The 25000-nt window shown below is 37.9% G+C and overlaps 1 protein-coding gene across 14 annotated transcripts in view; it reads right to left on the reverse strand.

The window, feature by feature from the left end:
* Window positions 1-25000, reverse strand: part of LOC124946648 (bromodomain adjacent to zinc finger domain protein 2B-like) — a 132406-nt gene that overhangs the window by 85829 nt on the left and 21577 nt on the right. The window lies entirely within an intron of this gene.

Genomic DNA, 25000 nt, shown 5'->3' on the forward strand with positions numbered 1-25000 from the left:
CAGCTAGTTCGAATTTATCAAACGATTTAGCTTTTTATTTTTTTATCTTTTCTTTATATTCTTTTTCTAATCGTCACTTTAAAAAATATTCGATATAATATCCGTCGCAGAAATGTAACCCTTATATTTTATAGTTAATGCAAACAACTTTTTCTTCTTCTTCTTCTTCTTCTTATTATTATTATTATTATTATTATTATTATTATTATTATTATTTTTATATTGTTTTCTTTGAAACGTATGTCTCAATAATTCGTCCTCGCAAAAAGAGAATGAAAATAATACATACATATATATATATATATATATATATATGTATATATATATATACACATATATACACTTTATATCAAGAAATGGAAAGAATTAAATGTGTTTTTTCTTCTCTTGGCGTTGAATCGACCAAAAAAAAAGGAAAAAAGGAAAAAAAAACAAACAAAGAAAGAAAGGTACAAGGAAGTAAAGGGGAGAAAAAAGGGAAAAAAAAGGAATAAAAAAAAGAAAGAAAAAGAAAGAAAGGAGAAACAAAAAGGAAAAAAAGGAAAAGAATATATATGCGGTCGACGGGGAAAACTGTCGGCCATGCGTTTATCTCTCGAGCAGAGATAATGGAGCGGGCGTTTTAACGACCATCGTTGAAACGGTCGAATATTTGGGTCAGTGGATACTCCGTGCATAATATAGGGGTCGCGTTCGTTTTTAACGAACGAACGAACGAACGACAGAAGGGGGTAAGGGTAAAAACGTTGAACGTATCTAAAAAAGAAAATTTCACCTTGCTCATCTTTTTTTCTCTGTTACTTATGAGAAAAAAAAAACAGCAACTCGAGCTACTACTACTACTAGTAGTACTAGTAGTGGTAGCATTTGAATCGTCGTCGTCGTCGTCATCGTCGTTGTCGTCGTCGTCGTCGTCGTCGTCGTCGGTATCGGTTGCATTCGACTCGCGTAGTTTCTTCGGGAGTGTGACGCGCGGACGAGGCGCGAATTTTAAAATCCATACACCGGTGGCAAGAGAAGGTAAAAAGAATTTCTTGAAACGAATTGTAAAGTGCGACACGAAGCGCATATTTCGGACGGTCATACTTGATATATTCACTGCGATACCGTGTGTTATAAATATTTCGTCGTATGACCCTGTATATATATATATTGTTCCTATCGTGGATTATCTTCGATGATATTTTAATTAACCGAGGTTGGGGACCTAAGGGGGAGGGGATCAAAGAAAAAAAAATAAAGACAAAATAAATAAGATATTACACACACACACACACACACACATACATATATATATATATATATATATATATATAATATAAAAGAGAACGAAATAATATATACATAAAACAGAACGAAAGAAATTGTAAAATGAAAATAAATGCGATGAAAATGTAGACTCCTTGAAAAGTTAATAAAGTAGTAGCCGTTAAAGGTGTCGCGAGGTGCTATTCTTTTTAAACGAGCCCCGATTAATCCTTTCAGAAACCAGGCGGTTCTCACATAAACTATATATTTTTCTTCATTAAATATATATACTCTTGTGTTTCTGTCGTCTTATCTACATTTTAATGTCATAATAAATATCAAACCGTCTGTCTCCGTAGTTGAATTTTCTTTTCGTTGACAAAATATAACGACGAAAATAGTGAAAAAAAAAAAAAAAAAAAAAAAAAAAAATTAAAAAAAAAGAGAGAAAAAAAAGTAAAAAGAAAGAAAAAAAATAATAAAAAAGCAAAAAAATATATAGCGACAGAAATAGATATAAGAATAGTTAAACGTTCAGATTTATAATGGACGTTTGCGTTCTTCTTTCGTATGGCCGACGTCGAGCTCGAGCTAGGTGGCACTTTGTAAGCGTGCACGTTAAGACTCGGAATCGTTCGTTGACGTCATCCTGATGATTTACTCCTCTCTTCGTATGTACATACCTAGGAGAGAAGCTCGGACGTGCTCACGGAGTGTAACGCCCACGTAAAGTCAACGTAAACCTCTCGCGAAATCCGTCCATCGCGATCGCGTTTCACGCGTCCTCGGTTTCGCGCGAAGTCAAAAGCGTGCGGGCTACCACGTATACAACTATATATGTACGTATGTACGTACGTATGTATCTATGCATGTATGGATGTATATATGCGTATATAAAGGTATCTACGTGTGATGCCCGTTTGCCGTTGTTCGACGTATGACGTCCGGGAAAACATCGGGGGAAAAAGGAAAGAAGAAAAAAGAAAAAGAAAAAACGCCCTAAAAAAGACAAAAACCAACAAAAGGAAAAAAGACCTCCTAACAAACTTTATGGGAGTACAATTTTTTATGCATGCGTAGGTGCGAAAGCGTTGATGGTCAAACAAAGTGCTTTGAAATCGATTCGGGAAACGAAAATTTCATGTTTCAACATTTAAAAGATTCTTTCTCTCTCTCTCTCTCTCTCTCTCTCTCTCTCTCTCTCTCTCTCTCCCTTTCTCTTTCTCTCTGACTGCAAGATGAAACGAAGCTTATAATTATCCCTTTTAAAACATTTATTTAGTTTTTATATAAAATTTTTCTATACCGACAAAACATACTTTTCTAGACATTGAAAAAATGTATTAAAACGTTAGGGTTGTAAGACGGAAATATCTGATTTATAATTATCTCTCTGTCTTTGTCTCTGAGTATACGTCGAGGAAAAGGAATCTTTGAAAAATCGTTGACACGAGAACAAAATAAAAAGGATGGAATAAATTGCGTCAGGTTGGTCCGCGAGAACCCGTGGGGCTAAAACTACCCTCGGCATACGCCCTTTTGTTCTCCGATCCGAGAAAAGCGAAGAGATCGTGACGTCAGGCGCCACTTTCGTTCTCTCTCTCTTTCTCTCTCTCTCTCGATGGCCGCCATCGCATTCTTCCTCCTTTTCTCTCTTTCCCACTCTCTCTCTCTCTCTCTCTCTCTCTCTCTCTCTCGCTCTCTCGCTCGCTCTCTCGCTCTCGAGGATCGATCGCCGATCCGTAAAGGATTCGCAGGTGCGCGAAACGAGGACGAACGTGAAGTTACCCTCGAAGCAACCCCTTAGAAATGATCATTCGTGTCGACGTTTAACGTACAAAATGTATTGAATACATACGTGACGTTCGTAACAAGTGTTAACGTGTGCGTGCGTACGTGCGTGAATGAGTTGCGTGATATGTACGTGTATACAAATGCATTACGATAAATATATACCAGGTGAGCCATAAAGATCATTAGCGAGAGACGATAAAAAAGAAATTTTCGCGTTCAACATTAAGGAAACATTGGGGCATGGCGGTTTGTCGAACGAAAAGAAATAAGAAAATAAAAGGGGGAAAAAAAAGAAAGAAAAAAAAAAAAAAAAGAAAAAAAATGAAGTTAACAACACGTACAAAACGAAGATTTGGAAAAATTACGCATTACGTGTTCGGAGGAGGACGAGGAGGAAGAAGAAATTTAAATAAGGAAGCAAACGAGCGAAGTAGGCCCGTATAATATGAATAAGGAAAAGATGTATGTATCTATATCCAAGGCTTATCACGAAATTGAAGTCACGAATCTGAAAATAAAGATAAGAAGGAGGAGAGGATGGTACGAGTCTCTAAATAGTATACGCGTGCTCGCGAGCTATACGCGCACGATCGGACAAAAGATTATCGTGAGAGAGAGATAGAGAGAAAGAGAAGAGGCAGTGGAAGAGGAGGTAGAGGCAGAAGCAAGCACAGGCTCTCTGGCGTGTCGCGGTAGTGTGCGAGTTGTGCTCAGCTTGCCCAAAGGGGATGACGACGTCGAGGACGAGGAGAAGCGGAGAAAAGGACCGACCGACCGACCGAACGAACGAACGAACGAACGAACGAACGAACGAACGAACGAACGAACGAACGAACGAACGAACGAACGACGAAGGGAAGAGGTGGGAACGGAACGGAAGGGAAGTAAAGGGAAGGGAAGGGGAAGGGAGAAGCGAAGGGCGGTAATGGAGGGTGGCGTGGATCGGTGCGGGAACGGAGCCTCGCTTTCGTGGCTCGGTGGGTGGACCGACCTACCAGTGAAGAGAAGAGAGAAGAGTAGAGAAGAGAAGAGGGTTTCGGGGTGGGGTTGGTTTAGCGGACGACTCGATGCCGAAGGGAGAAAGGAGCGAGGGGTGTATACGTGTATACGTGTGTATGTATGCGCGCGCGAGAGAAAGAGAGAGAGAGAGAGAGAGAGAGAGAGAGAAAGAGGAGAAAACCGGGGGCCACGGTTCGAGTTTGTGAGCACGCGCTACCACTCTTCGAGGCTAGAGTTCCTATCTCCTCGTCTCTGCCTCCAACCATCCCTCCCTCTCCACTACTCTCTTTCTATCTATCTATCTCTCTCTCTTTCTCTAAAACGAACGATTCGCCTCGTTGCTTCCTTCTCTCTCTCTCTCTCTCTCTCTCTCTCTTTCTCTCGCTCGCTTCGTTCCTGACACTCTCTCTATCTCTCTCTTTCTCCCTTTCTCTCTCACGACAGCCGCATCAGTTCGTTCTATCTCTCTTTCTCCCTCTCTCTCTCTCTCTTTCTTTCTCTCTATCCTTCTCACTCTGGTTCTCTCTGTCGTTCTCGTACTCGCACGCTGTCTTTCTTCTCTCGCTCGGTGTGTATGAGAGACGCGGAGGCACGGACGCCGCCGCCGAGTTCACGTTCCATCGCAAAGCACCGGGTGGAATTGGTATATCGAGGGATACGAGAGAGAGGAGAGGGAGAGGGAAGAGGGACGAAGCCGCGCAGCGTAGCGACACGCTCGAGACGGCAAGTTCGTAGATAGGAGCCAGAAGGTATCCCAGGGTTGTTGCACCGGAAGAACGAGGATGAGAAGAACGACGAGAGATCCGAGAGAGAAAGAGAGAGAGAGAGAGAGAGAGAGAGAGAGAGAGAGAGAGAGAGAGAGAGAGAGATACGAACGGACGAAAAGCACGGAACGTTTAACGAGAAGGAACCTTCGAGTTGTTCGAGCTCGAGCTAGCCAGGTCAAACGAAAATCCATCACGCTGAGATTTGAATCCGTTTAACGGCGAATTGAATATTCTTTTTTCTTTTTCGACAATATTTCCTATACTCTTTTACGATCGATTAGATAATAATTTCATTATCCTTTTGCGTATCTACACGTGTACGTAATGTTTACACGATATACAACACGATGGATCGATCGATCGATTGGTTTAGAACGAATCGCTTGTTTTCCTGTTTTTTCTTTTTTTTTTTTTTTTTTTTTTTTCCCACAAATACAATTACGATCGGACCAAATTTTTTCTTGCGAAAGCTTGATCTATCTATCTATCTATCTATCTATCGTAATAACTGATGTGAAATAATAAAAGGCAAAAATAATCGAGAGCAAAAATAGCTTTTAATAATCTAACAAAATTCCAGAAATTTTAAATATTTTTTTTCTAAGAGCTCGTCGACGAAGTTCGTAGCCAGTACCCTGTCTTCCCTCTGTGGATATAACGCTATGTCCACGTGTGTCTCGACCACGAGTGTTCCCCCTTTGTCGTCTAATGCGACACGTCCCTAATTCTTCGAGCGCAAGAGAATACATCTACCTGTGTAACTCGATATAGAGAGCACGTCGTAACGCCTTTTTTCTAAAATAGAATATTAAAAGTAGATATGTAAAACAGAAAAAGAAAAAACAAAAAAAAAAAAGAAGAAAAAAGAAGAAGAAAAAAGAAGAAGAAAAAAGAAGAAGGAAGAAAAAGAAGAGAGAAAAAGAACACTAATTTTTTTTCAAGATTTGTCAACGTTTAAAATAATTTTTGGATACCTTTTAAATATCCTAGACAAAGATCCGGACGGATTGCATCATTTTTGCTTATAAATATATACATATAAAATTTTTACGACTTCATATATATGTATATATACACAATAAAAATGATAAAAGGATCATCGAGAGTTAAATGACCGAAGTTCTTTAGGTAGGTACACGTCGTTGTACGAGATGGAACGTGCCTGAGACTCTGGCAAAGGAGAAGTACCGTTAGGTACGTTTACATCCAATGTTCCAACGTAGAATACAACATACATACATACATACATACATACATACATACATACATACAACATTCTCCGGATCTCTCGTTACTCGTTCGTTAATATCGAACGATCCGCTTACGCTCGGAGGTGCAAACGGATCCGCTGCTACTACTACCATCATCTCTATCTACCTACCTTTGTGTAATTCCAAATCCTCTCTTTCTCTCGGTCTATTCTTCTTCTAAAACGTACACAAGATAACAAAGTTTTAATGTAGAGAAAAAAGAGAGAGAGCGAGAGAGAATTACAACCAGCGCTACGTCCGTTTAAATCAATATCGATTAATCGTAAACGTAAGGATTCGAGGAACGAAATTTTGCACACAACAGAAAAGGAGAGAAAAAAAAAAGAAAAAATATACCTATCTACTATGTGTATATAGTAATAAATGTATAAACGTATACTTAGTCTACCAGGGGAATATGTGTTAAGTGCGTTGAAAACGTAACGAAGTGCTCAATGATAGTAACAGTGGTAGGTAGGGTCTATCGAAAATTAGGTTAATCGGTGTTCAGATGATCGAGCCTACGCCGTAAGCGCCACGAAGCGAAAATACGAAGCGGCGGCAGCAGTTAGGGTGGTTCAAGCGTTTATATTCCCTCGCTTTTGCTCATTTCTCGTGAAGGGAGAACGAGGGAGAGGGAGAGGGAGAGAGAGAGAGAGAGAGAGAGAGAGAGAGAGAGAGAGAGAGAGGATCGTTTTATCTCCAGCGTTGAAACGCATGCGGTACGCGTATTACGCGATTTGCTTCGCTAACTGTAAAACACGTGAGTATGCGAGAATAATGATAAAAAACCGTAAATTACGCAGAGAAAGAGAGAGAGAGAGAGAGAGAGAGAGAGAGAGAGAGAGAGAGAGCTAGCTCCCTTGTTTCTCCTATATTTCAATAATATCTGTTTTTGAGTAAATAAACTCATCTAATCGTATTATATATATAGAGATACAACATAATTAATACACGATTAATACATAATTCTATATATATATATATATAAATAGAGTGCAGATGTGCGTGTGTGTGTACAAGCGCGCGCCCACACTGATATATATATATATATATGGGTATGTGTATATGGACTCGAAATCGTGAAAGAATTTCAAGTTTCGGACAATTTCGGGTTCTCTCGATACACGTATCGCGAGAAGTCGGCCTACCTCGATGTCTTTGACCTTTTCAAGGCTTCGACCATGACACGATACACGACCCTCGCCGTTTATCAGCTTTCCTTCTCTGATAGACCGTCGAGCTTCCCATCGATCGTGATTTACTGGGAAACCAATTTTTTCTAACTTACGTCAATTTCAATCAAATCAATCGTTATCAATCGTCTTCTTATTTTTTTTTCTTTCTCTCTCTCTCTCTCTCTCTCTCTCTCTCTCTCTCTATTTTTCTCTCCTTCTTCATTGAATCAATATTTATCAATAAGTATCCATGTTTATGTAATGTCCAAGAAAAAATAGGAACAAATGAATGATCTTAGTATCTGGGAATAATAAAAATAACATACAAACATACATACACATAAATAAATACGTAAGTATGTACACACATTGTAGATCAATATTTGCGATATTAGAAGTGATAAATTATGCCTCGATATAAATCGTAAAAATAATACATCGAAAAAAAATTAGTAATTAAACGCAGATAGGTTATAAAAGAAAGAAAAAAGAAAGAATGAAAGAAAAAGAAAAGAAAAGAAAAGAAAAGAAATAAATAAATATCGATCGATCGATCGAAACATCGACATATAGCTAAGGTGCACGTTCTTAAAACAATGGATCTCAATGAAGGTCGTTCGATGTCTCATTGAAATGAAATAAAAAATGGATTAAAAAAAAAGAGAAGAAAAGAGTGAGAAAAGAAAAGAAAAAGAGAGAAGAGGGGAAGAAAGGAAAGGAAAAAACAAAACAAAAAAAAAAAAGGAAAAAGAAAAAATTAATGATAAGCTAGAAGAAGAAGAGTGTCTGGTGCAGCTCTCCAAATTCTTCTCTTTCGACTCTCAGCACAAGCAACGTGACTCAGACTTTTTATTCGACCACCCCACGTGTTCGTTTCATCGAGGTTAATCACACTATTCATCGATCGACCCGCTGACCCAGACCATGGTGTTAACGCCTATAATTTTATGCAAGCGTTTCGCGCGTAACCGACGCCATTCGTTTTCGGTTGCTCGACGAAATGTCCTCGATTCTCTTCTCTTCTGATCACATCTCTCTCTCTCTCTCTCTCTCTCTCTGTTTCCCAGCCACTCCCTCTTCCGCTTCGCTCCTTCGAATCCACACGCGGAAATCGTTAATCCGATAATCTAACCTCTCACCTTTCATTCCGATATCGATCAATTTTTCTACGTCGAGATAATCATCCAAATTTAATACACGACACAGGACTTACATCCCAAATGATATTTCAAATTTCTAACGAAAAAGTCTTTCTGTATTTTGATTTTTTTTTTTTTCTATTTTCTTCCATTGGCCGATAAAATTTTGTTTTCTTTTTTCCAATCTGAGATCCGTATGAATTCCTCCTGTAGATTTATGTACGAGGATAAAAAGTCTCGAAGAAATAAAAGAGTTTTCATATTTTTCTTTTTCCCCTTCTTTTTTTTTACACGTCTCTCATATTAAACGATAATTCTTTTCCATTAATTTTTAAATGCTCAATAATTGTATGTACTAATCGTTGTAATTTAAAGGAAGCAATATCTCTGACGAATTATCTCTGAATCCTAATAAAACGATAATGCAATTTGTTGGAAAAATTTATAGAAAAGAAAGAAGAGAAAAAAAAAAAAAGGAAAAAGAAAAAGAATCATTCGTCAAGCCGTTTATAAAAAATTGATTCTATTATTTCAAACGCCAACATCGTAATATCAATTTGTTAGAGAAAACGAGCGGCCGATTGATCGGATCGATTCGATCGATCGAATTGCGACGTTTTTAATAACGTTATTAAAATTTTTCCAAGATCATTCAATTTTCTATGATAAGAAGAGACTATGATAGAGAGAGAGAGAGAGAGAGAGAGAGAGAGAGAGAGAGAAAAAAGTCGGAAGTCGGTGGAACGCTGGCACGCTCCCATGAAGTCAAAGTCGACCTTAAGAGTTTGCCTCTTGCCGCATCGTCGCGTCTGCGTAATGGTGGATGCCGAGTAATCAAGGAAAAATTACTACAATTCCGTGGCCCTGACGCGTCTCGAAGTCGCTCGTTCGAAGATCGTGCCTCGTCCTCGTCGTCGTCGTCGTCGTCGTCGTCGTCGTCGATCTTAGTCGGCGTTTCGAATCTTTCAAGTAATTGCAACGTTCGACCAAACGGAACGTCTTTTCGTATTACCAACTATAATGTTTCCTTACTTTTGAAGGTGAAATTTTCTACTTGAATAGTTAATTAAATTATTCGTAATACTACTAAATAAATCAAATATTGATGTCTCGTTTTCTTTTTTTTACGAACAAATTTTTTTTCTTTTCTGTGGGAGCAGGGGAGGCAGGGGGGGGATGGAAAGAAATTGTACAACGTAAAGCTTATTGCGTATACTTCGTACATATTATATATAAATAAAAGTTAATATACATATATATATATATATATATATATATATGTGCACGTTTAAACATTGAACTTCCCTCTCTCTCTCTCTCTCCCTCTCTCTCTCTCTCTCTTTTTCCGATACGAATGGGAAATTAATATTGTAGAGAGAGAGAGAGAGAAAGAGAAATAATAATAATAATAATACAATAGGATTTTTAAAAGCACAAATTATTCAAAGTTACTTCAATGGGACTAATTATTGCGAGCACAAAAAAAAAGTGAAATATTTTTTATATAGAAAGTTAGAAAAGAAGAATCGCATTGAGCGTATGTAGTAGTGAAATAATTAATGAAATAATTGAAACTACGAAGGAGAGAGAAAAGGTGGTCGAAAAAAATAAATGAGAAAGAAAGAAAAGCGACATTAAGTTTGAAAAGACGATGAAGAACATACGCTTCTAATTTCACTCGGTGGTAGTTGATCGCGACGTTCTACTACTAGCAGGGACTACAAGATCGTTGCGGCTAACCGCGAAAGATGCAAATCTCAGTGTTTGCACCAATGACGTCTTCCTCCGTCGCCTCCTACCTTTCTCCGCCTCTCCCATCCCCGTCCATTCTCTCTTCTCCCGTTTTCTTTGATTTTTTCCTAACGATCTACAACGAGAGATTTCTTTTTTCTCTTTTCTTTTTTATACCAATAATAACTAAATCATACCTTATCTCTCTCTCCCTCTCTCTCTCTCTCTCTCTCTCTCTCTCTCTCTCTCTCTCTCTCTCGGATTGTATTATTAAAAATTATATATAATTTAAAACATTATTACATAAATAAAATCAATTGAATTACATAAATAGCATCGAATTTTATTTATTTATTTATTTATCCATTTATTTCGAAGGATCAACAAAACGACGAATTTGTTATGCTCGTTGTAATCGATGAAATACGAAAAGAGTTTCCGAGGTTCTTCCTAAGAGGACGAAACCAGCCAAGTCACGCAAAATTCATTGCGGTTTCTCTCAGCGAACGTCCGAGAGAACAAGAAGTAGCGAGCCGTCGATCGTCCATCGACCGAGACCGGGAGAAGAGAAAAGAGAGCTTGAGGGAAAAGGAGAAAGAGAAGAAAAAGAGGAAGGCGTTAACCGCCACAACGTTTGTCGTCTGATCGTCAAGGAAAACGTACTTGCCTGACGATGCATCTATGAAGGAAGAAACAGAGATAACATTGACAACGGACTTTATGCAAAACCTTTGGAGTAATATCATTTTCTTTCCTTTTCTTTTCCTTTTTCTATTTACTATTTTCGAGGATAGCGGTTGAATATGGAAAAATACATACATATATATACATACATATGATATCTGTACATATGATATCTGGCAGTAATGGTTACGTGTGTCGCGCTATACCATTCCGAATTTCTATACATTTCTAAATCCTTCAATTTAAAAGATCGTCCAAACGATCAAGTGAACAATCGCATACGCAAAAATTAATATTATCATTCGTAAATTAAAAACAAAAAAAAAAAAAAAAATATCTAAAAAGAAAATATTTGTATTTCTCAAGTAGCTCCTCCAAGATCATTATCTCTCAAAAATAGATGAGAGAAGTATTAAAAAAAAAAAATAAAAAAAAAAAAAAAAAAAAAAAAAAGAAAAGAGGAAGAAACAAAGAACGAAAAAAAGAAAGAGGGAAAGAAAGAAAGGATGTTTCAAAAGAGTTCCGGAAGACACATCCTCCCCATCTCTTCATACACTCTCTCTCTCTCTCTCTCTCTCTCTCTTTATCTATCTATCTATCTCTATCTTTGCAATGGCAAATTCCGATCGAAAATGGAATCCCTTTGGAAAGCATCGCGTCCGTCCTTCGAACGTTCCGCATGGAAAAAGTCGAGCTTGTGGATCGAAGCGTGCCGCGAATCGGAGCGATATCTTACCGGGAGCCAGCGTGTGCACTTCTATCCCTTATTCACGGAGCCCAACCGTTATAGCATCGGAAAGGCTATATCGGTATCCGAGTGCGCGTTCAAACTGGAGATCAATAAAGCACTCCTTTATAGACTTCGCTACGCTCGTCGTACGAGCTCGGCCAACTCCCTACCCCCTTTCCAACCTCCCACTTCCCACAACCTCGCCACCCTCTTCCCCTCATCCTCCTCCACCACCTCCTTCTACCTCCCCGCTCGTTCTCGCCCTTAGAGAGAGACAGAGAGAGAGAAAACCTCGTACACGTTCACTTATACACGCGCGCGCACAGAGAAACTGAAAGAGAGAGAATTGGTCTCTCTGCTTGAAAACGCCACCCCTCTCTCTTCCCCTCTCTCTTTCCCGTCATCGTATCATCTCTTCTCTCTCTCTCTCTCTCTCTCTCTCTCTCTCTCTCTATGTACCCGTCTATCTATCTATCTATCTATCTATCTATCTATCTAACTATCTATCTATCCTTCTCGTCGTTCCTTCTTCGCGGTAACAACCCCTCGTCTATCGTTCAAAACTCACAGCGAGTACACGTGCGTGTGTATGTGTATGCATGTGAATGTGAGTATGCATATGCGTATGTATGCATGCATATGCGTACGTATGCGCGAGAGTCCCCATAAATAACCAAATGCTAACGGAAGCTTTACTTGGAGACTCGCTTCGTAACTGGACACCCCTTGAATACCACTTGCGTATATGTACGTGTGCGTGCGTGACTTTCCGCACGGTCGAAAGAAATATTATCCTTTTTTTTTTTTTCTTCTTCTTTCCTTTATTCTTTCCCTCAATCCTCTTCCTTCTTCTTTTCGTTCTTTTTGTTTTTTCTTCCTTGTTTCTCTCTCTTTTTTTTTTGAATCCAACAAATCGCGACATCTTTGCGCGTGAAGATTCGTGTTGGATTTTTTTTTTTTTAAACTAATCAATCGTAAGATTTCTTATTAATGACAATGTTAGGTAAATCGAATTTCACGTACGAGAGCCGGGAGATTCGTTCGTATGATCGAACAAAATTTATGGGCAAGTTTATTTATATTGGGAAAAATAAAATAAAATAAAATGAAATATAATAAATGCGAAGAGAACTTCAAATAAGATTGTAGATAACGTAAAGAAAGAAAGAAAGAAAGAAAAAAAAAAAAAACAAAAAAGAAAGAAAGAACGGAGAAGATTCGCGAAATTCTTTCGTCCTACGCGCTTGGGGCTTACGTGTAGAGAGTAGTAGTATCGCGACGCTTATATACGCGTACGCACACGTACACGTACGTACACACATAGACAGAACGGGCAGATGGACGCGACAATTATACGCGCAAAGGGTCACCGCGTCCGACTTAACCTCTTCGCGTTCGTCGTCTTTTCTTCGTCTTTTATTACGAGCCGACTCTAGTAGTAGCGACTATTAAAAAAAAAAAAGAAACAAAAAAAAAACAAAAAAAATTCCCTCTCCCTTCCTTGTCGACCTCTATCCCTCTCTCCTGCCCTTAACGCGTATAAGAAAAAAAAAACTGAAAAAAGGAAGAGAAAAAAACCAAAACGATTATATGCCGGATCTATAATGTATATACCTAGTGTACAGAAATTCCACGGATCGATAGGAGATCTAATGAAATAAAAATAGAGATAAAATAAAATTCTTTTTTTCTTTTATAGACTTAAAATAAAAAAAAAAAAAAAAAAAAAAAAAAAAGAGAGAGAGAGAGAGAGAGAGAGAGAAAGAAAGAAGAAAAAAAAGTTGAAAAATAAAAAAAACCCACCACTCCCCGCCGTAGCTATTATAATCATCATTATCATCATCCTCCGCAAAATTCTTATTAAATTTCTATTACGTTCGTAGGTATGGTTTACAAGATGGCTAACGCGTTAATTGAAGTTCGGCCATTATTATTACGACTACCAACGAGCATCGAAGTGCTCCCTAACGAGGAGAGAGATTTTTTTCCTTTCTCTCTCTCTGTCTCTCTCTCTCTCTCTCTCTCTCTCTCATTCTCTTTCCACTTACTTCTTCCGCGTAGGGAGACGATAAGGGAAAATAATGAAAGTTTCACAGTTCGTTCGTAATTATCGCGAAACGTTGCTAACGTCGATTCGTTAGGACAGACAGATGGACGGACAGACGGACGGACGGATGGACGAACGAACGAACGAACGAACGAACGAACGAACGAACGAACGAACGAACGAACGAAAGAGAGATAAAGTGGATGAGAAGGAGGACGAAGAGGGGAGAGGTCGAAAGGGGAAGAGAGAGGGTAGACACGGGGAGAAGGCGTCGCTCGATAAAAGACGGTTTCAGAGACCTGCCCCCTCCCCGTCACCCTCTCACCCCATCCCCCATCCACCACCCCCGCCTTTCTATGGCCGCAAAGCTCGTCACCGCGAAACTCGTTCTTCGCAAACGAAGAAGACGGATCTAGCAAAAGAAAAAGAAAAGCCAGTAAAACGTGGTGGCACACGTTTCATCGTGTCGTTCTATCCTTCGATTCTCGACTCGTTGAAATATTTCGAAGATGAAAAGGGGGATGGATGCTTGAAAGAAGGGTTCGGATGGTGACGGGCGGAGGTGAGGGGTTGAAAGGCAGGGCCGCATTTATACTTTCGGAAGGCCCTAGGCGCAACATCGTCCTCTAAACCTTACAGAGGAACAAGTCCATCTCGTTTAATCAAATTCACTCGGGTTTCTCTTTTTCTTCTTTCAAGTTTATTGAAAATAAAGGCTCATAGTTTCTCCATAATAATTCGTTTTAATAAAAATCGAAATAAAACGCGCGACGTTTGTCGCGTGTACGATCTCTGTGTACGTGCGTATTTGCAATAATAATAATAATAATAACAATAATAATAATAATAATAATAATAATAATAATAATAATAATAATAATAATAAAAGAAAGAAAGAGAAGAAGTACATCACACCAAAGTGCTCTTTCTCTTACCCTGGGTTTCATAAAATATACTATAGGCTATTTTTTATATCGCTTGTTTTTTCTTCTCTATTTTCTTTTTCTCCTTTTTTAAGGGAACTACGGTTTCAAACTATGACCCGATAGAGAACGAGGGGGCTTGGATTTGCGCGCTTAATGCACCTCACAGTAAATGCGGCCCTGTTGAGGGAGGAGCTGCCCTTTAAAAATCTCTCGGTTTTCTTCGGGAAATCCAGAAGAAAACCTTCGACAGAAACTACCGAGCTTAACCGAATAGAAAAGAAAAGGAGAAAAATCTTGGCACATCCTTCAAGCAAAAAGGGAGACGGTCAGAAACGAGCTCTATACCAGCGTCCAAACTCTTCTGCGAGATATTCCTTAAACTTCATAAGTAATATTTGTCCGCGACCTCTATTTACTTAAAGATGTTTCCAAGCAAATACTCTTAAGCTTCCTTACTTCTGAATGTTTAACCCTCTTTCCCTTTCATTTACTACGATTCTCTTTCTCTTTCTATTTTCACGTTACTTCGCTACCGTTTGAAAAACGTATAAATAAGTAAATACGTTACGCGTCGAAAAGAGTGAAGAAAAAAAGAGAGAAAAAAAAAATTCTTGCAAATATTTGTTTTTCTATCTTTCCCTCTCCCTCATATCCTTTTCTCTCTCACTCTCTCACTCTCTCCTTTTTTTTTTTATTCTTTAATAAAATATATATAAAAAAAAAAAAAAAAAAAAAAAAAAAAAAAAAGAAGAAGAAGGAAAAGAACGAAAGAGTATGCCCTTTGAAAAAATTTTATCACTTACTCGATAACACAGTTTTACATACGCCTATGCAATTTTATCACTACCATGCACCTATGTATACAATATGCATTTCATTACCACCGATCCTATGATAGAAATAAACCATCCGATTATAACCGATAAATCAATTTCTGCAGACGATTTTTTATTCTTTTCTTTTTTTTCTTTTCTTTCCTTTTTACTTTTTTTTTTTTTTTTTTTTTTTCTATTATCCAATGACGATGACTATAAAATCAGAAGATAAAAAAAAAAAAAGGAAAAGATCTTTAAAAAGATCGAACGGTAGTCATATACGTAAATAGATGGATACGTATTATAAATGGATACACGCACACGCACACAAATATATAAATATATATATGATATAAACTAGTAAGGAACGTATGGATTTACGCGTAAATTAACGACGAGCTTAATGAATCCACGAATCAATAAATAATTGCGGAGTAAGAGCAAACGATACGAGTTAAATTAGCATAGACAACGATCGCGAAAGCTAAGAGAAAATCACGTGTCTCTTGTGCGCACGCGTGTACACGTGGGAACAAGAGACCGAGTGAATAAGTGAGAGAAAGAGAGAGGGAGAGAGAGAACGAGCGAGAGAGAGAGAGAGAGAGAGAGAGAAAGAGAGAAAGAAAGAGAGAGAGAGAATAAAAAGGCTATGGCAAAGAGCCGAGAAATCGAGAGAACCGACGCGAAAATGGCTTCCAACTCGTGTGCTTATGGATCCTCGCCAGTTTTCTACACTGTTTCTCGAAAATTACATTGAACACGCACGCGCACGTGCCTTTCCTTTCTTTCAATATCTTTTGTCATTTTTATCTTCTTTAACTTCTTAATTACGATTTTATGAATGAGAGAAAGAGAAAAAGAGAGTAGAGAACGAAAGGCCATATCGTAAAATATCAGAGAAAAGAAAAAGAAAAAAAATATCCGAAAGATAATTTATATATCCGTGGTGTGATGATAGTATATTAAATGAATGATCGAATAGTTTACTTTTTTTTTCCTCCTCTTGTAGAAGCAGCAATAAAATTTTCAATACAAACAGATTTTTTCGTAAAATTTAACTAAAATTTCTATTGACGCTGCCTTTCTTATTTTTTAATTCAATCAAAACAACAACAATAATAATAATAATTATTATTATTATTACTATTATTATTAATAAAATCGAATGATCTGTTTTCGTTTATTATATATCCATTATCGTGAAATTAAATCAATTAAAATCAATAAAGGATAATATATATTTTACAATCTTTTTTATTTATTCGTTCTCTCTCTCTCTCTCTCTCTTTCTATCTTCGATATTAACAAATCGATGATAATTAAACATTATATAATTATTTGAATATCGTTACAATGTAACACGATCTATTTGAAATTATATAATCTCGTCTATCGTCTCTACTCTTTTCTGTCTTAAACGTGCGTATATATGTATGTATAGGTATAAAAAAAGAAAAAAAAAAAAAAAAAAAGAAATTCTTTTAAACGAATGCAAGAAGATGAGAAACGAATCATAATATCTGAATCCACACAAATACACGTTTCATGATTCTATCCTCATTCACTCACGAATCAACGTAGTCGTAGTCGTAGTCATAGTCGTTGTCGTCGTCGTCGTTGTGTAGTCATCGTCGTAGTCGTCGTAGTCGGCGTCATCGTCGTTGTCGTATCGGTTACCGGTGCTCGGAGCTACTTTTATCACGATCAACCACATTGTATGCAGAATACGCGAGAGGAAGTCGAGCGAGAAACCGAGTTGATAATCACCACCAACGGTCTAATATAAGATCATGCGAGATCCCTCAAGAGAAAAAGTTAAAGCAAACTAACGATCACTCGATTTCTAACGATCGATCTTCCAATCTTTTCACGATCTCTTCTTTCGATCGATCGATCGAAGAACGGCTACGAAACTGTTGAAAGTTTATCCACGATTTTCACTATACGTGCGCGCACATAAACACACACGCATCCACACGTATATACATACATACATACATACATACATACATACATACATACATACATATATATATATATATATATATAGATTGTACGACGAGTGATGCAATTGATGTCAAGAGAATGAATTCTGCGTCATTGACGGTACGGAAAGTCCGAAGGAAGTCGACCAAGGGCCTTCGATCGTCAAACGAAGATCTTAAACGAGTATTCTCTAGAGAAACGTGTATGTATAATTATTCTGTTACAGAGATTTTTAATCTATCTTTGGAAAAAAAACTCTCTCTCTCTTTCTCTCTCTCTCTTTCTCTCTTGTATATTATAATATATTTTATCTCTATTATCATTCGATTTAACGTAACTACTATTAAGCGCAGAGAACAACGAATAAACGTTATTATATTCGTATGGTAAAATTTCAATTGTTTCTTCTTATTTTTTTTATCTTTCTTTCGCGTTACAGACGTACCCACGAACAGTCGTCGATTAAACATCGTCCCTCTTATCATCGTATACACACATTATTTACTTGTGTGGTAAGTGAGGAAGTATATTTTTGTTTGTTTCTTTTTTTTTTCTTTTTTTTTTTTTTTTTTTTTTTTTTTTTTTTCTTTTTAATTAGGCTTACTTCTTGTTTATATCCGTCATTTTAAATACGCTTGTTATTGTTTCTTAATAACCGGTACGTGTGCGTATAGACGAGACGATGGAAGAAAATTATTTGTAATAATTTTTTACATGGTAAGATTCGAACAGAAGAAAAAGAAGAAGAAAAGAAATTAAAACAAAAAAGTGGCATTTAAGGAAAAAAAAAAAAATGAATAATACAAATACATTTTCACCCACGATCGGAGTCCCCTGTGCTACTGCCCGTAGCACCTACCATAACATAACGTAGTATAACATAACATAGCATAGCATAGCATAGCATAGCATAGCATAGCATACGTAGGAAACGTCAGCGCTCGTACTTGCGTGAATCATCCTCGACGATCGTGAATCACGTTACCCTTCGTCGTAACGGACGCCACGGTAACGCTTTCCACCATGGAGGCAGCTCATACAATTCGACCCGAGGACAGATGCGAACGAACGAACGAACGAACGAACGAACGAACGAACGAACGAACGAACGAACGACGACGGCGACGATGACGACGACAAAGACAAAAAAAAATTCATTACGAAGTCATAGACGCATGTTATATCTGTGTGTGTGTATATATATATATATATATACGCGCGTAGAACTCACCGGAACTAGTTTTCGAATAGTATCTATCTGATTTAGATTTCGGTGATTTCACAATCGAAAACAACCTTTCGAGATTAATCGTTTAATGCTCGAAACGATTCAACGTTTTTTTTTTTTTTATTTTTTTTTTTTTTATTTTTTTGTTCTTTTTTTATTGCACAGTTTTTTTTTCCCCGAGTTTACCTTTTTACGTAGAGTATTATATTTGTCGTATTTTTAAATTAGTAGTAGTATATGATATATAATATAGTTTGGTATAATAAAAATAAATAAACAGTAGTTATATACCGTGGTATGTGTACAATACTAATATTTACAAGGTACATATACTAGCAATTCTACGTAACACACATACACACACGCGCGCGCGCGCATATACATAGTATTTTAATGGACTAAAGTATATTACTATTTATTTATTTTTATTATACTTAGATATATTATATATCGCGTACTTTATTTACTTAAAATACTAGAAAAAAATATATTTTGGTATAATAAAAATAAATAAATAGTAATATACTGTAGTAGATTAAAATACCATATGCATATGTATTATATAGAATTAAGAGTATATATAGTTTTTGTATAATAAGTATTATAAATGTTATTAAAATCGAAAAAGTCTGCAAAGTCTCATGAAACTCAATGTATTAACTTTCGTACAAATTGAATAAATTATGTGAGATATATATATATATATATATATATATATATATATATATATATACGTAAGTATATATACAAAAAAAGAAATCAATGTGCGAACAAGCAAAAAAAATATAACTATATAGAATATATTTAGGAGAGATCAAAAAAGGTACAATTTTTTCCATTAAATTCCTACGGAAACGATGAGCCGGGGCTTCATCGATGAAAGATTAAAACAATAAATTTCCAGTCGGCCGCGTGTCAATACGGTTATCGATTTTAATCGAAAACGCGTGTACGAGCAAGCGCATCTAACAATAAACGTGTGCGTATGCATACATATTTACGAGTAACAATGAGAATGACAGACATACAGACAGACAGACAGATAGATAGACAGAGAGAGAGAGAGAGAGAGAGAGAGAGAGAGAAATAGGGAAAGACAGAGTAGGAAAGAGAAAGGGAGAAAGAGAAATGACTGGAGGATAGCCAGGTTTTTCTTGCACATACATACATACATACATACATACATACATACATACATACATACATACATATATATATACATACATGCATGCATGCATGCATGCATACATATCTAACTTAAGTCATACCGATACGCAAACGAACGGTATAAAAGCATTTCTTGTCGTTCAGCTTTTAAAAGGGGAAGAGAGAAAGAACGAATCGTGGAATTTGACTTGGGGTGGTCCAAAACTTGCATATAAAGACAGAAAAAGAAATTATAAACTTGAACAAACATCGCGAATTAGTGTTACAACGAACATTTAAAAATAACTCCTTCTTATTTTTCGATTTATGAATTACGGACAAAGTACAAAAAAGGGTCAAAGATACGATGGATAATTTTAATCTAATTTTCGATTTATACTTGTTCGATACCTTTTTAAGGTCAATTTCTTTCTTGAAATCGTAAAAGTACAAAAAAAAAAATAAAAAAAAAATAAGATACAAAAAAAAAAAAAAAATAAAAAAAAAAATAGAAAAGAAACATTAACCTGATCGAATTTACGACGATCCAAAGAAAGACAGAAAAAAAAGGAAGAAAAAGAAAGGATTAGCCTAATCGATTAGAAAAGTCACGTAAAAACTTTTACCTTCCTCTTTACTCGTATTTAACAAAGAAATATGCTATATATAATAAACCGAACCTATTGAAATCGACACAGAGAAGTTAATCCTAGAATGTTTGAACGTTTTCGATGAAACGTTAACCGTCCGTAAAAATCGTCATATCGATCGTACAAATATCTCTATCGATCGGGAACGGGAGGGGGGATAGTAGGAGGAGGAGGAGGAGGAGGTGGAGGAGGTGGTGGAGGCTGAAATTTTGGAATAATCGAACGAACGATCGGATATATTCGGCACTCGTCCAGGCGTCGAATTTCACGGGATGTTTCGCGTAACCGCGCCTGGTCAATCACTGTACCTACCTCGTTGGCAGCGTATCGATGACAACTTTCGTTCTTTCGTACTTTCGTTCGGCGATACATCGATTACAATGATACGTACGCGTTAAAACTAAAAATAGTCGAAATAAAAAAAAAAAAGAAAAAAAGAAAAAAATATCCCCACAAAAAAGAATACCAGCAAAAAAGAAAGCAAAGAGGATTATGAGATTTTATATTCGTACTAATTAATAAGCGTAACTTCATTACATCGTTCTTTCGGTATTATCTGAAAAGTGTACCTAATCGTTCTCTCTTCATTTTTTCTCTTTTCGTACTGCTTTCGATTAAAAATTCGATTAAAAAGAAATGAAAATCATTATCGAATATAAGGACGTTCTCGCTTAAAAATTTGATCTCGCGATCGAAGCGTCTCCGAACACTTGATCGATCCAAAAAATCTGTAAACGTGAAAACGAAAGAGAAAGACTTGAGAAAGAGTCTAAAAAGAAAGGGGAAAAAAAAACAAAACAAAAAAGAACAAAAAAAAAAAATAAAACAAAAAGAAAAAAAAAAGAAAAAATTCTCATTCACAGCGTACGTGCTACAATACCATCTCTCGAGCCTATTCAACATATTCATTAGGCACGTCGCATAGAGAATTTCTTCGAGAAACAACCGCCACCTGTTGCGGGGAGGTAAAAACGTAGAGAGAGAAAGAGGGGTTGGAAAGTAAAAACGATAGAAAAACACGCTGCCTGATATATATATATATATATATATATATATATATATATATATATATTAGTTATATGTATATGCATATACATAAATCTACGGGAAAGAACTCGCGGTATGACTCTACTTGCTTACTTTGGAAAATTTTTTAAACAAATTTCAAATACCTGTCGAAATTACATATTCAGATTGTCGAGTTTCTCTGCCAGATATACATATAAATAATACTTTGATTTTTTCTTTCTTTTTTTTTTTTTTTTTTTTTTTTTTTTTTTTAAATAATTCCACTTTCGTTCGAATTTTGTCGAACTTCCGACAATTTTCAATCCACATATCTTGTATTCGTAAGATCCAGGAAGTAGTCCAAGAAAACAATGAGACGATGCATTTCAATTTCACGGACCCACGTGCAAAGAAACACACAGGCATTTGAATATAATACATACACATACGTGTACGTATCTATATATGTACATGCACATAACGTATATACGTATACGGGCGTATATGTCGTGAACGTACCTACGTTCGTATACATAAAATGTTGAAACAGAGTAGGACGTTTTATCGTTTCGTTTCATCTTTCATATCTCGATAAATGTCCCGCTGCAATTTGGAGCGCACCGGCCATATCGTACGTGTCCGAAGCAACAGCAGCAACTCGTTTCCGAATACTGGTCGTCCTTCTGTGTAGCTTCGCAACGCGCTTTTCAACTACGAAAATCGATCTTTCTCTGTCTCTCTCTCTCACACTTTCCACTCCCTCTCTCTCTCTCTCTCTCTCTCTCTCATTCTCTTGCGAACGATCGCATTTATCGTCGATGGCCACAGCGTCCATGGATACTCTTTCTCTCTCTCTCTCTCTCTCTCAGCCTGTCTGCCTATCCGTCTCTCTGTCTGTCTCTTTGTCTGTCTGTCCCTCTGTCTCTCTCCTCCTCTCTCTCTCACACACACACATGGGATCGCATAATCGACGATAACGCGCCAAATTCGGGATATTCGATCCGCACCGAGTACAAATCATCGCTAGTCTCGTGTTTGCACTCGAGGAAGAATTTACAATCTAGCTAGTCGTGATTTCGGTGAGTGAGTTATGGCTTGATTCGAGAGATCGTCGTAACGATCTTTCGAACGTTACAACGTTCATGTGGAAAAAACGGATCGAGATATAGAGAACGAGAAGAGAGAGAAAGAGAGAATTCTTCGAGCCGAAAGTAGCGGTACGGTCAAAGGAAGCTGCGCTTCTCTGGAAGCTAAGCTCGTCTCGCAACTTCTCGAAGCGTGGACCGGACCATCGTCCGACATTCCACCTTCTCTCTCCCTCTCTCTCTCTCTCTCTCTCTCTTTCTCTTTCTCCCTTTCAACCGGCTTACTCGTTCTCGCGATCCAAAATGCGTAGAGCGTAAAGGAACGTAGCCGCATCTCTGGTGGACTTTGACCATGCTCGAAGCTAACATAAGAGAGACGAATTAAAAGCGGACGAAAGAACCAACGAACGAACGAACGAACGAACGAACGAACGAACGAACGAACGAACGAACGGACGAAGAGAAAAAGAGAGAAAGAGAGATGGTCTCCCGAGCGAGTTCTCTTCTTCTCTCCTTTTCTCTCTCTCTCTCTCTCTCTCTCTTTCTCTCTCTCTCTCTCTTTCTCTCTCGGCTCCAACGAGAAGAAGGTGGCCGTTAAGAGCGGCGGAATACCTGAGGAACGAGTTGGAAAAAAACGCACACTCCGGAGAGCGAGGTGAAGGAACGAGTGCAGCACCAGCAGCGAGCGAGCGAGCGAGAGAAAGAGAGAGAGAGAGAGTCCCTTTCTGCAACGAGAAGCGAAGCCAAGTATAGGGGCGGGAGAAAGAAGACGCTCCTTAGGATTTTATCCGAAACTCTGTACGACCTTCGTTCGGTCTCTTTTTTCCTTCCCTCTCTTATTTTCCTCTTATTTCTCTTCTCCGTTTCTCTTCCACCCCTACCTTTTCTTTCCCTCCCCACCCATCTCACTCAATCCATCCATCTCTCTTTTTCCATACAACTCGATGGTTACCAAGTTACTTGGATCGCTATGATGTTGAATATAAAGAAGATGGAATTGAAAGAGAAAGAGAAAATGCATCTACCATGCTCCTAAAAACAACAACAACAACGACGACGACGACGACGACGAAGCCGTCCTAATTATTCCTCGAGTGTCGGTGGAGGAAGATCGTCGGGTTGAGGACGAAAAGGTGCTGCTATTGCTGCTGTGAAGGTGGAGGAAGAGAAGATGGAGAGGGATAGAGGAGTGGAAGAAAAAGAAAGGAGGAGGGAGAGAAAGGAAGCGACTGCTAGAGACTGAACGAACGAACGAACGAACGAACGAACGAACGAACGAACGAACGAACGAACGATGGAAGCCGCGGGTATGAGTGAGAGAGATAGGGTAGAGAGGGAGAGGATGGAGGAGGAGGAGTCGTTCCACCTCGTGGCAAATGAGCGGCACTCCGTATCGATCACCAGAGGTCACGACTCGAGATAGCTAAACTCTCTATATAGATAGGTGCACATAGTAGTACAACGCAGGTGCAACTGTGTAACGTCGAATCGTCTTCCGCGTCGAAAAGAAATCGCATCGTTTCTGCCCTTTCGAGATGGACGTCTTCTAAGTTCGCGCATATTGCACAACGTATTTCGTTGCTTCGAACCTACCCTTTTCCGTAAATCTCTTAAGAGGTCGGAGTTTGTATCTATCCTCTTACTCATCGTTGTAAGGATCGGTCAAAAATGTCACTTTCGTAAGTCTCTCTCTGTGTATGTGTGTGCGTGCGTTGCATGATATATATATATATATATATATATATATATATATATATATATATATATATATCCACAATTCGTATGTATATATACATATGTGAAGGTAAATATTTAGAGAAAAAAGATTCGCAATGCATTTTTTAACGCGACATCTTTTTTTACATATACAAAAATATGACGGAAGAGAAGGAAGAGATACGAAATGAAATCGATAAATATCGAGCGGAGATTACACAAAGATAACGAAAGAAAGAAAGAAAAAAAAAAGAAAAGGGAAAAAAAAGAAGAAAAGGAAAGAAAAAAGAAGAAAAAAAAGCGTCTTTGTCGATAGCTCGAGTTTCCGTGGCGATCGATCGATACGGTCCGCATGCGAGAGAGCGCGCTCGACGACCCAGAAACACAACGTTGCTTTAGGTATACGGCCGTAATAGACGCGTAGCGTCGAGTCGCGGCGCGGTGCGTCGCGTCGTTTCGCGTCGCGTCGTGTCGTTTCGCTCTTTAGAAAGGAAGATCGTAGATTCTGCGTGGAGCCGAGAGAGAGAGAGAGAGAGAGAGAGATAGAAAACTCGTGTAAAGGACAGGCATATACACATATGTACATATATATATATATATATGTGTGTATGTACGTATGTACGTACGTATGCACAGATACCTATGTAATGTGGATAGGTAGGTAGGTAGGTAGGTACGTGTCGCCGCGTAAGGCTACGTCATCGAATCGATATCGATACCGCGCACGCTAATCGTTATCTCGGCCTCGTCACCGTTCGGCTAATCTCTCTCGACGAGCATATTCTCGTCGTCTCGAACAACTCAAAATCTTGATTACGTTTTTCAAACGAGTTCATCCATTTAAAGAAAATCAAATCGTATCGTATCGTATCC

The sequence above is a fragment of the Vespa velutina genome, chromosome 2 (assembly GCF_912470025.1).
Source record: "Vespa velutina chromosome 2, iVesVel2.1, whole genome shotgun sequence".
Lineage (NCBI taxonomy): Eukaryota > Metazoa > Arthropoda > Insecta > Hymenoptera > Vespidae > Vespa > Vespa velutina.